Below are 17,477 nucleotides of genomic sequence, written 5' to 3'. Positions count from 1 at the left end.
ATTTAAGATCAAAATAAAAATGCATGCAAGAACACTTTGAATGTCAAGATGAACACCAAGAACACTTTGAAGATCAAGATGAACACCAAGACTTATTTTTGAAACTTTTTAAGAAAAGAAAAACATGCAAGACACCAAACTTAAAATTTTTTTAAACTTTAGACACTAATAAATTGAAAATACATATGAAAAATAAGAAAAGACACAAAATAAGAAAATGCAAAGATCAAATAAGGGAAATCATCAAGAACAACTTAAGATCATGAAGAACACCATGCATTAGTTTTCGAAAATTTTAAGAAAAATTAAAAAGATCCAATTGACACCAAACTTAAAAATTGACACTAGACTCAAAGAAGAAACACAAAATATTTTTGGTTTTTATGATTTTATTAATTTTTTGGTTTTTTCGAAAATTATTTTGGGAAAAATGAAAAAGAAGAAAAATTTTTGTATATTTTTTTTCGAAAATAAGAAATAAAAAGCTTAAAAATAAAATAAAATTACCTAATCTGAGCAACAAGATGAACCATCAGTTGTCTAAACTCGAACAATCCTCGGCAACGGCGCCAAAAACTTGGTACACGAAATCGTGATCGCATACTTTTCACACAACTCCGTGCAACTAACCAGCAAGTGCACTGGGTCGTCCAAGTAATACCTTATGTGAGTAAGGGTCGATCCCACGGAGATTGTAGGCTTGAAGCAAGCTATGGTCATCTTGTAAATCTCAGTCAGGAGGATTCAAATGTTCATGAGTTTGATATTTAAAATATAATTAAAACAAAAAATAAGATAGAAGTTCTTATGTAATTCATTGGTAGGATTTCAGATAAGCGTATGAAGATGCTTTGTTCATTCTGAACCTCTGCTTTCCTATTGCCTTCTTCCAACCATTCATACTCCTTTCCATGGCAAGCTTATGTTGGGGGATCACCGTTGTCAATGGCTACCATCCGTCCTCTCAGTGAAAATGGTCCAAATGCGCTGTCACCGCACGGCTAATCATCTGTCGGTTCTCACTCATGTCAGAATAGGATCCATTGATCCTTTTGCGTCTGTCACTACGCCCAACACTCGCGAGTTTGAAGCTCGTCACAGTCATCCCATCCCAGATCCTACTCGGAATACCACAGACAAGGTTTAGACTTTCCGGATCTCAAGAATGCTGCCAATTAATTCTAGCCTATACCACGAAGACTCTGATCTCACGGAATGGAAGGCTCTGTTGTCAGGAGAGGCAACCATGCGTCGTGCACCCGGAGGCTAAGAGATACACAGTCAAGCTATTGCAAATAGAACGGAGGTGGTTGTCAGGCACGCGTTCATAGGTGAGAATGATGATGAGTGTCACGGATCATCACATTCATCAAGTTGAAGAACAGGTGAGTATCTTAGAGAAGAAGTAGGCATGAATTGAATAGAAAGACAGTAGTAATTGCATTAATTCATGAAGAACAGCAGAGCTCTACACCTTAATCTATGGGGTGTAAAAACTCCACCGTTGAAAATACATAAGAACAAGGTCTAGGCATGGCCGAATGGCCAGCCTCCCAAATAGGGTTCAATCATAAAAACATGATCAAAAGATGAAAATACAATAGTAAGAGGTCCTATTTATAATGAACTAGTGACTAAGGGTTTACAAAAATAAGTAAATGATGCAGAAATCCACTTCCGGGTCCACTTGGTGTGTGCTTGGGCTGAGCATTAAAGCTTTCATGTGTAGAGACTTTTCTTGGAGTTAAACACCAACTCTGGTGCCTGTTTGGGCATTTAACTCCAGCTTTTATGCCAGTTCTAGAATTTAACACCAGAATAGGGTAGAAAGTGGATGTTTTGACGCCAGTTTGGGCCATCAAATCTTGGAAAAAGTATGGACTATTATATATTGCTGGAAATCCCAAGATGTCTACTTTCCAACGCAATTGAGAGTGCGCCAATTGGGCTTCTGTAGCTCCAGAAAATCTACTTCGAGTGCAGGGAGGTCATAATCCAACAGCATCTGCAGTCCTTTTTCAGCCTCTGAATCAGATTTTTGCTCAGGTCTCTCAATTTCAGCCAGAAAATACCTGAAATCATAGAAAAATACACAAACTTATAGTAAATTCTAGAAATATGATTTTTATTTAAAAACTAATAAAAATATAATAAAAATTAACTAAATCATACTAAAAACTATGTAAAAACAGTGCCAAAAAGCATATAAATTATCCGCTCATCAATAGCTTAGCTTAGTTTGATTTCAAGCTTAATTCGCTTAGATTTTAGTTTAGATTATGTGTTTTTGATGAATAATATGTTTTCGGGTTGAAAAGCTATTTTGGATGTCATGTTTGGTGCCTTAGAGCACTAAATATTTTTGAGAAAAACAGAGTATGTGCGTGCGCACACACCTGTGCGTATGCACACAACCCCAATTTTCGCGTTCTATGCGCTCACACCCACCTGTGCGCGCGCACACCAGCTCATACACCTTCTGCTGGGAGCGTTAGCACACCTTGTGCATCTGCAACCTCCCTCATTTTGCCTCTGTGCATGCGCATGGACCTATGTGCGTACGCACAGAAGGCGTGAAAGCTGTCCATTTTGACGTCTCATATTAAAAAAAAATTTTGGCTTTCTGTGCGTGGGCACAGGTCTGTGCCCACGCACACCTCAAAACAAGGCCTCTGGTCACGGCGTTAGCACGCATAGTGCGAACACACAACCTTTTAATTTTTTCCCATCAACGCGTACGCGTGACCCACGCGTACCCGTCACCTTGCATTTTCGCCATCCCCTGCGCACGCGTCCATGACGCATACGCGTGACTCCTTGTGTGTGCGTACATCCCTTTGTGCATACGCACGCCCCTGTTTTCTCACTACTAGACTTCTTTTCTTCTCTTCTCTCTCCTTCTTTCTTCCACCTCTCTCTTCTCTTACTTTTACCCTCTTCTCTACTTGCTTTACTTTGTTTTGTTTGCATTTTATTTCTACTTTAGCAATTATATTAGTTTTGCTTTGGTTGTTTGTTAATTAAATAAGTTGCAAGTGTTTGCTTGTTATTTGATTAGGTTATTTCTTGATTGAATTTCATCAATGCACTTATACTTTTCCTTAAATTACTAACCACTAATTAGATTTTCACATTTACATGTTGCGTATTAGGTGAAATTTTTACAAGTGCATAATGAATTTAGTGAATTGAGTTGAACTATTTATTCATCATGGTTTTTAGTGAATAAAATCACATAACAAGGTATTTGTTCCTTGTTAATGCCTTGCATTTTTTTTTAGTCGACTTGACTTGATTCTTATCAAGACTTGTCACTTTTTGTAACAAGTATCTTATACATGGGATTATTTCATTATTCCTAAGGGTGAATAAGTAGGCTATTTTCATTATTGAATTGGTTATTGTTAATTGTGCCGTTTTATATTAATTTTTCGCTTTCACTTGCACAATTTCAATATCCAGTAGCTCAAATACTCAATTCCCTTTAGTAGTGGTTACCTAGGTTGTTTGTATTTCTGTTGTTTCTTATTCATCACTTGCAACCTAGACTACTTAATTGAGGAACGTGCTATTTCTTTTGCTTTTGTGGTTATTATTTTACCCGATCAATGTGTTGTGTTCTAAATTGTGCGCGCATTTAGAATACACACATTGCCTTTTATCACACCACACACATCTTACTTTTCCTCAATTGTTGTTTAGTTGTCTACAAAGCAACCGGAGCCCCCGGAGCCCACCCGCTGAAGGTGGAGCCTCAAATCCCTTCATCCCTCGGATTGTGTGCATGCACGGAGGACCATGCATTATTTAAGTGTGGGAGAGGATCGCTAACTTCAAGGGGGGTAAAATTTCTTTTCTCAGACACTTTGCAACATTCTTATTTTTGGTTCCTTTTTCTTCAATTTTTTCAATATTTATTCTTACTTGCACTTGGTTTGTTTGTTTGTATATATTTCCATAGTGCTTATAGTGTTATGGTAGTAAATATTGGCATTTGCATGGTAGAGTAAATAAGTTTTGGTAAAACAACAAAGAATTTTCAAGAAATCTCTTTCTCTGGGCATTCCATTGATTAGATTTGAAAACTTGTTTTTGAACTTGCTTGAAGTATTTTTAAGGAACATAGAAAAGAGCTTGAACAAATACCAAATGAGATTTGAGCTTTAATTGTGTGGTTGCATATTTTCAATCACAAATTTTGTTCTTGTGTGTTATAAACTCCTTTTATGATTGTGATCTTAGATTTGCTTTAGTCTATATGTCCTATATTTGTTGTTTTGGATTGCATTTAGTATGATTGAGGCCATCTTTGTATAGCTCACTAACCCATATGGCTAACCCTTGCATCTATCTTTGTAAACCACTTTTTGAGCCTTTAATTCCCCTTTGTTCTCATTATAAGCACATCATTTACCCTAAGTGAAAAACCATTATGTCCATTGATTGTATCTTTGATTAGCTTGGGTTTGAGTGTGTGTGTTAATCAAGTGTGGGAAGAATTTGTTAAAAACATTGGTAGTTAGTGCTTTAGGTGTTCATTGAAAATATTTGGAAAAGTGGAAAAATACTCATGCATTCATTACTTAAAGGCATATGCATCTCCTCTTTGTCAATAAAAAAAATAAAAAAAATAATAATAAATAAACAAATAATAATAATGAAAATAAGATATGCATATTTGGTTGAATTGAAAAGAAAATGCATGAGTGAATGTGAGAAAGGGATAAATGGGTAGTTAGGATTGTTTTGTTATAAATATAGGATGATATATAGGATTAGGTGGGATACTTGAGCTAATCAAAGATCCAATCTATTAGCCCACTTAACCATATTAATCCTACCCTTACCTAAGCCCCATTACAACCCTCAAAAGTCCTCATGATATTTGCATTCATGCATCAAATATTAGTTGATTGTTAGACGACTTGCAAATCTTTGAGAAACATGATTAGAGGAGGATTGAGTGATTAAGCCCTAAACACTGAGCGACTAGAGTGTAAACACATCCTGTGAGGGGTTCAATCGCTCAATCCTATGTTTCCATTGCTTATCTTGTATCTTCTTGCAAGTTGTTGAACTTAATTTTGAAAATTTCAAATCAAATCTTTTGGGACATTGATCATATTGTTATATTTGCTTTGTCTTGGCCCTAAAGTTCTACTTTGGATTGATTGAGATTCTTTTGTTTGTGTTTACCAAACTCAATAGGAAGCATATTATGGATGTATATAGATAGCATTTAGTATAGTTGCATGCATGTAGGTAGTTGCATTAAATAAATTATTTCCCCTTCATTCATCTCCTTTGGTTGTGTTTAGCATGAGGACATGCTTGGTTTAAGTGTGGGGGAATTGATGAGTCCATATTTTATTATATATTTTGGTTTGATTTGAGTGGATTTCATCACATAAACCCATATTTATTTATCTAAATAGCATGCTTTTGAGATTTCTTCCTAAATTGTGCTTGAAAGTGAAAACATGCTCTTTTGTGCTTAATTTAGTCAATTTTAATTCACTTTAATCTCATTTGGTGCCTTGATATATTTGTTATGTGATTTCAGGTTTCCAAGGCAAATATGGGTTGAAGAAGTGAGGAAAAAAGCATGCAAAAGGGAAGAAACCATGAAGAAATGGAGTTTGGAAGTTCTAGCACCCGTGCGTACGCACAAGTATGCGCCGTACGCACAAGAGGGATTTGCAAGTGACGCGTACACATGACCCACGCGTACGCGTGACCCACGCGTACGAGTGGATGGATTTTTGCCAGGCGATGCGTACGCGTGACCCACACGTACGCGTAACCCAAATCACGTGAGCTCATTAATGCAAATCACTGGGGGCGATTTTTGGGCCTCCAGAACCCAGTCCAACTCATTTCTGGAGCTATATCAGGCCAAAGGAAAGCTGAATGAAAGGGGGGGCAATTAGATTTAGCTTTTACATGCTTTTCTCTTAGTTTCTAGAGAGAGAAGCTCCCCCCTCTCTCTAGAATTAGGTTAGGTTTAGTTGAATTTCCTTTAATTTCAACATTTAATTCTTGTTATAGTGTAGTTTCATTTATGTTTCTATGCTTTCTTGTCTTTATCTTCTTCATCTCTTTTGTTATTTTCTCTTTTATGTCAATTTTCGTGTTATGAACACTTTTGTTATTTTAATTCTAATTAAGGCAAATTTATGTTTCCATGTTATTTATTGCTTTCTTTAGTTGTCATTGTCATTTTCTTGCTTTTTGGCATTTTAGAATTTATTTTTAATGCAATTTAATATTATTTTATTTTCATGCACACCAAGTGTTTGATGAAATGCTTGGCTTAGTTTTTATATAGCTTTTCCTCACTCTTGGCTTGGAATTATGGACTTTGGTGTTCCTTGAGTCATTGATGTCCATTCTTATTTGATATATTACAGTAGTTAGTTGATTTGGTCTCCATTGACTCTATGTGACCCTTAGTGTTGACATAGGACTTATGGATTGAAATTAACTATGCCTATTTGACTTATCTTCGATGTAAGGTTGACTAAGTAGGATTAACTCTTCATAATCATCATGTGTTTGTGGTCAATGGCTAGGATAGGTAGCCTTCGCTCTCAATTACTTGCCAAGATATTTTCTTGCATTTGAATTTTCTTTTCCTTGCATTTAATTGCTTTGACTTTTTACTTCTTGCATGATCATTTAATTTCTTGCTATTTACATCTCTTGCTCTCTTGCTTTCCCAATTCCCCATGCTCCCTCATAGCCAACAATAATGACACTTCATTGTAACTCCTAGGGAAGACGACCCGAGAGTCTAAATACTCTCGGTCTATATTTTGTGTATTGATTGTGACTATTCATTTGATTGATGGTCAAATTATCGGGTTAGGACTATACCTACAACGCCAATCATATTTTGATGAAAAATTCCTAACCTATGCAAATTGGCTATCATCAATCTCATGTTGAGGCGGCTGCACAGGTTCTTGTACATGCTCTCTTATTTGCTCTATTCTCTTATTAGTGATGGGCTTGTCCTCTCCAATGAAGATATCTCCTTCTATGACTATTCCAGCTGAATTACATAGATGACAGATGAGGCGTGGGAATGCCAACCTTGCATTGGTGGAAGGCTTCTCAGCTATCTTTTACAATTCTTGAGGAATCACCTCATGTACTTCCACCTCACTTCCAATCATGATGCAATTGATCATGATGGCTCTGTCTATGGTCACTTCTGACTGGTTGCTAGTGGGGGTGATGGAATATTGGATTAATTCCAACTATCCTCTAGTTATGGGCTTGAGGTCAAGCCTTCTTAGTTGAATGGACTTGCCTTGGGAATTCCTCTTCTACTGTGCTCCTTCCACATAGATGTCTGAGAGCACTTGATCCAATCTTTGATCAAGGTTGACTCTTCTAGTGTAAGGATGTGGGTCTCCTTGCATCAATGGCAAGTTGAACGCCAACCTCACACTTTCCGGGCTGAAATCTAAGATTCTCCCTCGAACCATGGTGCTCCAATTCTTTGGATTTGGGTTCACACTAGTGTCATGGTTTTTAGTAACTCATGCATTAGCATAGAACTCTTACACCATTAGAATCCTAACATCTTGAATGGGATTGGTGAGGACTTTCCAACCTCTTTTCCGGATCTCTCTTCATATTTCCGGATACTTATTCTTCTTGAGCCTGAAAGGGACCTCTGGGATCACTTTCTTCTCTGCCATTACTTCATAGAAGTGGTATTCATGAGCTTTGGTGATGAATCTCTCCATCTCCCAAGATTCAGAGGTAGTGGCTACTGCCTTTTCTTTCCACTTTCTAGAGGGTTCTCCAACTTTCGGTGCCATGAATGGGAATGGAAAGAAAAAAAAGCTAGACTTTTCCAATACTAAACTTAAAACTTTCCTCGTCCTCGAGCAAAAAAATAAAGTAAAGAGAAGAATAGAGTAGAAGAAGAAGAAAATAGATGAAGATAGAGGGAGATGGAGGGCTCGGCCGTGGGGCTTATGAATGGATATGAGAGGTGTGTGTATGAAGCGTTATGAAGAGGGGTATTTATAGGAGTGGGGTAGGGGGCAGTTCAACCATAGGTGGGGTTTTGGGTGGGAAATTTGATTTTGAATTGGGTGGGGGTTGGTGGGAGTTATGATGGTTTTGGGAAAGTGATATGGATGTGATTGGGCTAGGGTTTATAGGGAAGTGTGAAAGTAAGTGGGGTAGGTGAAGATGCTGTGGGACCCACTGGTCCTAAGAGGCTAGGAAATTCAGATTTCCTGTCCTCTACACTGGCATTTGAACACTCAGGGTCTGCTCCCTAGCTGGCATTCAATGCCAGCAATGCTGCCCATTTGGGGCGTTGGACGCCCAGCCAGAACTCCCTGGCTGGCGTTCAACTTTTAATAACACTCCATCTGGAGTGTTCTGTTTTTACTGTTTTGACATTTCTGTCTCTGTTCTGACTGCTGGATATGATCATGACCCTAAAAATAACTGAAACAAAATGAAAGAAAAGAAAAATAATTAATTAAGGTTGGGTTGCCTCCCAACAAGCGCTTCTTTAACGTCATTAGCTTGACGGTTAACTCCTTACGGAGGTGAGTATGGGCTCAGATTTTCGCCCCTTACAGTGAACTTTCTTCCTGTCTTCTAATGAATGAGCTCCACATGCTCTAGAGATAGGATACGACTCACTGTATGTGGTATGACTGGTTTCTTAGTGAAGACAACTCTCATGCCAGGTGAGAGGCCTTCAGTTGGGACTTTCTTGCCCCTCCAGCATTTAGGTACTTTCTTTCTAGTACCTTTGTGCTTAGAGCTTGTTGATGGCTACCTGAAAGGTGCAAAACCATCAGCATAGAATTTGTTTTCACAAAATAATTCTATTGCAAGTATAGTTCCAAGCCAACGAGTAATGCTCAAATCAAATTTTAAATCAAAGATGTCACAATTCAAATCAACTTAACCAAGAGTATTTAAACTCCCAAGTCGTCTTTCCTAGGAACTAATGCCTAAGAGTGCACAATTTTGGTTGTGAGAGTCAAAGAGGTGTTTTCAATAAGGAAGCAAACAATAAAGAGATAAAAGAATGATCCAAAATTGTAATTAATAAAGAGATAAAAGAACTATGTATATAATATAGACAAGTAAAACTCAAAATTGACGGAAATATGGTTCAAAACATAAATGGAACCTTGACTTGGGGTGAGTTATGGAATTTCTTCCTTGCCATAACCACAACTATAATAATTATGATGGATTAATCTCACTAAGTCAACCATTAACATCGAAGAGTAGGTCAAGTGAGCATAATTGTTATTAATCCACAATCCTAGCTAACTTACCAATTACCTTAGTAAGAAGCTAGCGTTAGTGGAAACAATAACAACTAACAACCCAAGAATTATCACTAAATGTCGGACATTATGACTCTAGTAATCTATATACTCATTTTTCCAAGTTAAGGGGTGGAAATTTACCCCATAATTAAAATTGGAATTTCATCAAACACCTAATGAGCATAATCATGAAACATGGCAAAATTGAAAAAATGATGAAAACTATGAACCACAAAGGACAAAATCAACAATGGCAATCCAATAAACATATAAAAACCATCAAACATCAAATTCATTAACCAAAACTCAAAATTGCAAACTATGTATATATTGACAAGAGAAATGAAAATATAAGAAAGTGTAGAACAAGTAGTGTAATAAAAGAGGAATTAAAGAAATACTTACAATGAGATAGAAAAATCCAATATCAAAATTAAACTATAAAATGCTACATTGAAGACTTAATTAAAACCCTAATAAAATTGAGAGGAAACCTAAACTAAACTATCCTAAAACTACCCTAAGTGTATTCTATAATGTATGGTATGATCCTCTCTCAATAGATGTTGCTCCCCCCTTCATATATGCTTCAGCCACTTCAGAAATGGGCCAAAAAGCCCTCCAATTCGCGAGCCACGTGACTTTTTAATGAAGTTACGCGTTGGTACCTGTGCGTACACATGCTGAAATTTCCTCTTGTGCGTACGCAAAGAAAGTTGTGCGTACGCACACATGGCTGTGTACTTCTCCTTTGATTTCTTCATGTATTCTCCCTTTTTGCATGCTTTCTTCCACTTCTACCAACCCATTCTTGCCTAAACGACCTGCAATCACTCACAAAATATATTACGGCATTGAATGAATAAAAGTGGGATTGAATTGCTCAATTTAAGCACAAAATAGCATGTTTTCACAATTAAGCTCAATTTAGGGAGAGAACACAAAAGTATGCTATTTTGATGAATAAATATGGGTTTATACGATGAAATCTACTCAAATCAAACCAAAATGTATCGTCAAATATGGATTCATCACTGCCCAACACCAAATTTAGAACTGATGTTTGGGGGTTCTACAAAGCTCTGCACAAAAAGAGAGGGTTGGAACACTAAGTGTTGCACAGTTATCTCCCTTTTAGAGGGAGAATTGGGATGAGGCATCTTGAACAAGATCTGATCCTCCCGTAGTTGTAGAGTCTGTTCTCCCTTAGCCACATTAATGATAGCATTGGTAGTGGCTAGGAAAGGTCGTCAAAGGATGACAGAGTCATCCTCATCCTCTCCAATATCCAAGACTATGAAGTTTGCAGGGATGTAGTAGTTTTCAACTTTTACCAAGACATCCTCTACTAAGCCATATGGCTTCTTCATTGTCTTGTCTGCCATCTCTAATGAGATGTTTGCAGCTTGTACCTCAAGGATTCCCAGCTTCTCCATTATAGAGAGTGGTATGAGGTTGATGCTTGACCCTAGGTCACACAAAGCCTTGTCAAAGGTCATGGTGCCTATGGTACAAGGGATCAGGAAGCGTCCAGGATCTGGAAGCTTCTGAGGTAGCTTCTGCTGAACCAAAGCATGGAGTTCTTCAGAAAGCAATAGAGGTTCTTCCTCCCAAGGCTTTATACCAAATAGCTTGGCATTCAGCTTTATAAGAGCTCCTAGATACTGAGCAACTTGCTCTTTCTTAGTGTCTTCATCCTCATCAAAGGATGAGTATTCGTCAGAACTTATGCACTACATGAGTGCATTCAAAGGAACCTCTATGGTCTTTATGTGAGCCTTGGTTTCCTTTAGTTCTTAGATAGGGGTTTCTTGAATGGGTATTGAGCACTCAAATGGTGTGTTTTTACTGGCTTCAACGCCAGCGCTGATAGCTCTTTGGGCGTTGAACGCCTATGCTGTGTACCCTTACTGGTGTTAAACGCCAGTCCCTCTATCCTTTTGGACGTTGAACGCCCAGCAGGGGTATCCTTGCTGGCGTTCAACGCCAGCTTCCCTAGATGTGTGGGCGTTGAACGCCCAGTGAAGGTTCCTCACTGGCGTTCAGCGCCAGAGTGCCTGCCTGTTTGGGCGTTGAATGCCCAGCCAGTGCTCCATGGCTGGCGTTTAACGCCAGCTTTGCTGCTTGATTGGGCGTTGAACGCCCAGTGAGGTCTTCCTCACTGGCGTTCAAAGCCTTCCTAGTATCTCCAGTTTTGGCCTCATCCTCAGAGGTGATGGCCTTGCACTCTTCTCTTGGGTTCACCTCAGTGTTACTTGGAAGAGCGTCAGGAGGGGTCTCAAGGATCCTCTTGCTCAGTTGACCAACCTGTACCTCCAAGTTTCTAATGGAGGATCTTGTTTCATTTATGAAACTATGAGTAGTCTTAGAGAGGCTAGAAAGCAGAGTGACTAAGTCAGAGAGGCTCTTCTTAGGGGTTTCCATATTTCCTTGAGAAGATGGGAATGGTGGTCTGTTGTTGAACCTATGCTAGTTCCTTCCACCTTGATTATTGTTGAAGCCTTGCTGAGGCTACTATTGATCCTTCCATGAAAGGTTAGGATGATTCCTCCATGAAGGATTGTAGGTGTTTCCATAGGGTTCTCCCATGTAATTCACCTCCTCCATGGGGGGTTGATCAGGATCATAAGCATCTACATCAGGAGATACTTCTTGGGTACTGCCAGCTGCAGTTTGCATTCCAGTTAAATGCTGAGAGATCATATTGACCTATTGGGTCAAGATCTTGTTCTGAGCCAATATGGCATTCAGAGCATCAACTTCAAGAACTCCTTTCTTCTAAGGGATTCCATGGTTTAAATGATTTCTCTCAGAAGTGTACATGAATTGGTTGTTTGCAACCATCTCAATGAGTTCTCTTGCTTCTGCAGGTGTTTTCTTTAAGTGGAGTGATCCACCTGCAGAGCTGTCCAATGAAATTTTGGACATCTCAGATAGACCATCATAGAACACGCCTATGATAGGCCATTCTGAGAGCATGTCAGGAGGACATCTCCTGATCAGTTGCTTGTATCTTTCCCAAACTTCATAGAGGGATTCACCTTCTCTTTGTCTGAAAGTTTGAACTTCTACTCTAATTTTCTCATTCTTTGAGGGGGAAAGAATCTAGCCAGAAAAGCAGTAACTAGCTTTTCCCAAGAGTCTAACCTCTCTTTTGGTTGAGAATCCAATCATATCTTAGCTCTGTCTTTTACAGCAAAGGAAAAGAGCATAAGCTTGTAGACTTCAAGATTTACTTCATTAGTCTTTACAGTATCACAGATCTGCAAGAATTTAGCTAAGAACTGATGTGGATCTTCCATTAGAAGTCCATGGAACTTGCAATTATGTTGCAAAAAGAGACTAACTGAGACTTAAGCTCAAAATTGTTAGCTTCAATGGTAGGTACAGAGATACTTCTGCCATAAAAGTCAGAGGTAGGCATGGTAAAGTCACCAAGAACCTTTCTGGCATCTCCTTCAGGTTCGGCCATGTCTTCTATTTCTTGTTCAAGATTTTTTGAAAGGTTTCTTCCAGCGTGTTGTGCTCTAGATTATTGTAAGCTTTTCTCTTTCAGGTTTAGGATCAAGATTAAAGAGGGGTTCTTTATCCCTGTTCCTGGTCATAAACAAGAAAAGAAGAAACAAGAAAGAAAGGAAGCTTCTATGTCTGATTTGACTATAGAAGACTCCCAGGGAGATGTGAAGGAAGAAGAGGAAGATAGAAAAGTGAAGATGGAGGATGAGAGAGGAGAAGAGTTCGAATAAATAGAAGTAAATAGAAGAAGAATTAGAAATAGAAAAGATAAATAAGAATTAAAATATTTTTGTTTTTATTTATTTATTTATTAATTTTGAAAATTAAAGTTAATAAATTAAAAAGAATTAAAAATTAGTTAATGGATTTTTGAAAATAGAAGAGAGAAAAGAAGAAAATAATTTTCGAAAATAAGAAAAGAGGAATTAGTTAGGAAGTTTTGAAAAAAAAGAGAGAGAGTATGAATAACTAATTAAGAAAAGATTTGAAAATAAGATAAGATAGAAGATAAGGAAAGATTTGAATTTAAAAATTGAAATTAAAAAAAGATAAGAAAAGATAAGATAAGAAATTACAAAGATTTGAAAAAGATTTTATTTTAAAATTTGAGATTAGAAAAGATTTGAAAAAGATTTAAAAGAAAGATAAGATTTGAAATTTGATTTTGAAAAAGATTTGATTTTAAAATTTGAATTTTGAAATTTTAAATTTTGAAAATTGAAATTTGAAATTAGAAATTTGAAATTTGAGTTTCAAATTTTGAGATTTGAAATTTGGATTTTAAATTTTGAAATAAGATAAGATAAGATTTTGAAAAAGATAAGATTTTTTATTTTGAAAAGATTTGATTTTTGAAATTTAAAACTAAGATAAGATAAAAATTTAAAAATTAAAATATGAATTTTTAATGTGAATTTCGAAAATTAAGTTAAAATAAAAATAGAAAAGATATTTTTTTTATTTTTTGAATTTAATGAAGAAAGAGAAAAACAAGTAAAAGACACAAAACTTAAAATTTTTAGATCTAAGAAGATCAATTTTCGAAAATTGAGACAAAAAATATAAAGAGACACCAAAGAACACTTTGAAGATTAAGAAGACCACTAAGAACAAGACTCAAGGAACTCAAAGAACACAAGAACATGTAAAGGACACCGAACTTAAAATTTTTGGAAAACCAAACACAAAATTTTCAAAAATTAAAAGAAAAACACAAGAAGACACCAAACTTAAAAATTAACACAAGATTTAACCAAAGAAACTATTTTTGAAAAATTTTTTTGAAAGAAAGACTCAAAATTTTCGAAAATTACCAAGAACAAAAACAAAAAGACTCAAACCAAGAACAAAGATTAAACAAGAAAAAGAAAAATATATTTAAAAAAGTTTTTTTATTTTTTCAAAAATAGAGAAGAAGAAAATAAAAATAAAATACTCTTGCAAAAATTAAAGACAATACCTGATCAAGGGAACTATATAATTCGTCAGTTATCTAAACTCGAACAATCCCCGACAACAGCGCCAAAAACTTGGTGTGCGAATCCCCACGCTTCGTACAACTGAACCAGCAAGTTCACTGGGTCGTCCAAGTAATACCTGAGTGAGTCAGGGTCGATCCCACGAGGATTGTGATTTGAAGCAAGCTATGGTTATCTTGCAGGTCTTAGTCAGGCAAATCAAGAGTTGTTGATTTTGAATTGGAAGATGGAATTATAATGATAATCTTAAAACCTAGATGAATGTAAATAGTGATAAGGAGTTGGTTAAGGTTTGGAGTTGCTTTGTCCTTCTGGATTAACTCTGGTATTACTATCTTCTTTAAGTGTGAATGATTCCTTCTATGGTAGACTATATGTGATTGACGCTAGTTTGAGCAGCCGCCAATACTTCTCCAGATCTGAACCCCAAGGTTAGTGCGGATCCATTCTGATTAAAGGTGAAGCTCCTGCAGTTCATTCTCCTTGATGATCCTACTTAAAACGCCACAGACAAAGTCGAATCTTTCGGATCAGAGGATGCTGCGCCTTTGGGTTCTAGCCTCTACCACAGAGACCCTAATCTCTCCGCAAATCGGCTGAACTGATGTATCGAGAAGTCCCCAACGAAGTCGTGGATTAGCCGTCTGAGAGATGTATAATCAAGCTGGTGGTTCATTATTGTCTGATAAAAGACGCACTATGAACCCATGTAGAATGTGATAACCTTATGCCAGTTCAACGCATTCATATTGATGAAGAACGAATATACATCTTAGAATAGAGAATCAAACACAAATTAAAGAGAAATAGTAATACTTTTATTAATCCATAAAACTTAGCAGGGCTCCTCCCCTCAACCTAGGAGGTTTAGAAACTCATACTGATAGAAAATACAATGTGTAAAACGAAAATACGGTGAATGATAGGCGAATATCCCTAACAAAGGGTGATCTTCTACTTTAAATACTAAACTAATCACTAGTAAGGGTAAAACAGTCTTTTTAGTGATCAAATTCAATTCTGGGGCCAACTTGGTGAGTGTTTGGGCTGAGATTTGATGAGATCCATGTGCTAGGAGGCCTCTTGGGCGTTGAACGCTGACTAGGGAGTCCTCTTTGGGCGTTTGGATGCTGGACTCTGCTCCTTGGGCGCCGGACGCCTGGAAGGGGGCAGGAGGCTAGCGTTGGACGGCCAGTTTTGGGCCTTTTAATCCAAAGCAAAGCATAAACTATTATACATTGTTGGAAAGCTCTGGAAGTCAGCTTTCCATAGTCATTGAGAAAGCTCTATTTGGATTTCTGGAGCTCCAGAAAAGCTCTTCCGAGTGCAAGAAGGTCAGATCCGGACAGCATCTGCAGTGCTTTCTCTGTCTCTGAATCAGACTTTTGCTCTAACTCCTCAATTTCAGCCAGAAAATACTTGAAATTGCATAAAAATACAAAAACTCAAAGTAGAATCCAAAAATGTGAATTTAACACTAAAATCTATAAAAACTTAATAAAAACTAAACAAAACATACTAAAAACTATATGAAAATGATGGCAAAAAGCATATAAAATATCCGCTCATCACCTCTGCAAGGTTTCAACCTCTTGAAGGCGCTGATTCTCCAGCTGAAGTATGCCAAACATGACCTCTACAAGGTTTCACTAATACTTCTCCGAACGAAATCCTTAAGTAAAATTCAAAACATAAGCCTTTTTCTTATTTAAATCAAACTTAAAACATAATACTTTTCTTAAATAATTTAAAATTGTAAAATAATTTTTTTTCTAAATAAATCGAACTCAAAATATATACTTTTCTTAAATGGATTAAATCTGACATATAACTATTTTATTAATAAATTGAAAATCAAATACTACAAGTTCTCAATTTCAATCTTTTTCTTCTAAATAAAATTTCAAATAAATTCTTAAGACTTAAAACAAAATTTCGGCGGTATTCCCTCTAAAACTTGGACTCTGCCACCCTTCTCGAGTTCCATCCAAACCATTTTTCACACCCTTTTTAAATTATTTCCAATAGATCAAACCAGACAAATTCCAACATTTTTAAATTATCCTATCGTAATCCAGAAATCAAATTCATCAGAATAACTCAGTTCCTGGCTGCACTTAAACTCTCCGAACCTCAAACTTATCACAAATATCAATATATCACAAAAATTTAATCGACAAGTAATCACGACATCAATTCACTTATCAAATACCAATTTAACCGGTGAGAATTTATCAAAACCCTACCTTCGTACGAAATCAAAATAGTCGAAACTCCGGAGAAGCCTTCTGACCGAGCCGTCGAAGAAGAAAACATCCGGAATCGTCTATGCTTCTTAGAACTCCAGTTAGCCGAACTCAAGGGGTAGGGGAGCTACGTCACCGTCGACTTCCACTTGACAAAAATAACGCCAATGTATAAAGGAGGAGGACATAAACACTTACCAGATTAAATTTTTTATTGGGGTTACAAACCGCAAGAAATTGAAGCCGAAAGTTCGGTGGAAGTTACGGTTCTCTCTCTTACTCTCGGTTACTTCTCTTCTCACCGTGCATGAAATGAAAACCAAATGAGGTTAGTTGATGATGATTAATATGATATAAATTGATTAGGTGTCATGCTTACAATAATGGATCCCGCTAGGGAGACAATGGACTATTTGTACAATGGGCTATTGAGTTATAAAATGAACATCTCCCATACTATTTAGAATAATCATCCGAGTACTAGCGATAATAAACATCTTCCCAAAAGCTTAAACTAATTTTGGGGTTCACCAAGTCTCGAACTCTTGACCTTTTGAATCTAGCGCTCTAATACCATGCATGATACCACTCATCCCAAAAGCTTTAGCTGATGAGAAAAGATAACACTAATGATTATATCTCTAATACTCTCTAAACTTCCATTGTACGCATTGTCTAAATATTCCATTGGCTCCTCATATTTTCCCTTGCAATAATAAGTAGTTAGGTGTCACAAGCTTCCTTTTTTTCTTTCTTCATTTTGTTCGGTCACTTGGAAAAAGAATTAAGAGATATGCTGATGATAATATATGATGATGATTAAGGTTGTGTAACATGAAATGCTATTGTTTAATGTCATTCCATGTTTCTTTTCTTTTTTTTTTCTTCTTTCGGTCAATAATAATAATAATAATAAG

This window comes from Arachis ipaensis, chromosome B9 (assembly GCF_059453495.1).
Source record: "Arachis ipaensis isolate K30076 ecotype BB chromosome B9, ASM5945349v1, whole genome shotgun sequence".
Lineage (NCBI taxonomy): Eukaryota > Viridiplantae > Streptophyta > Magnoliopsida > Fabales > Fabaceae > Arachis > Arachis ipaensis.
Note: the sequence above shows the minus strand (reverse complement) of the source record.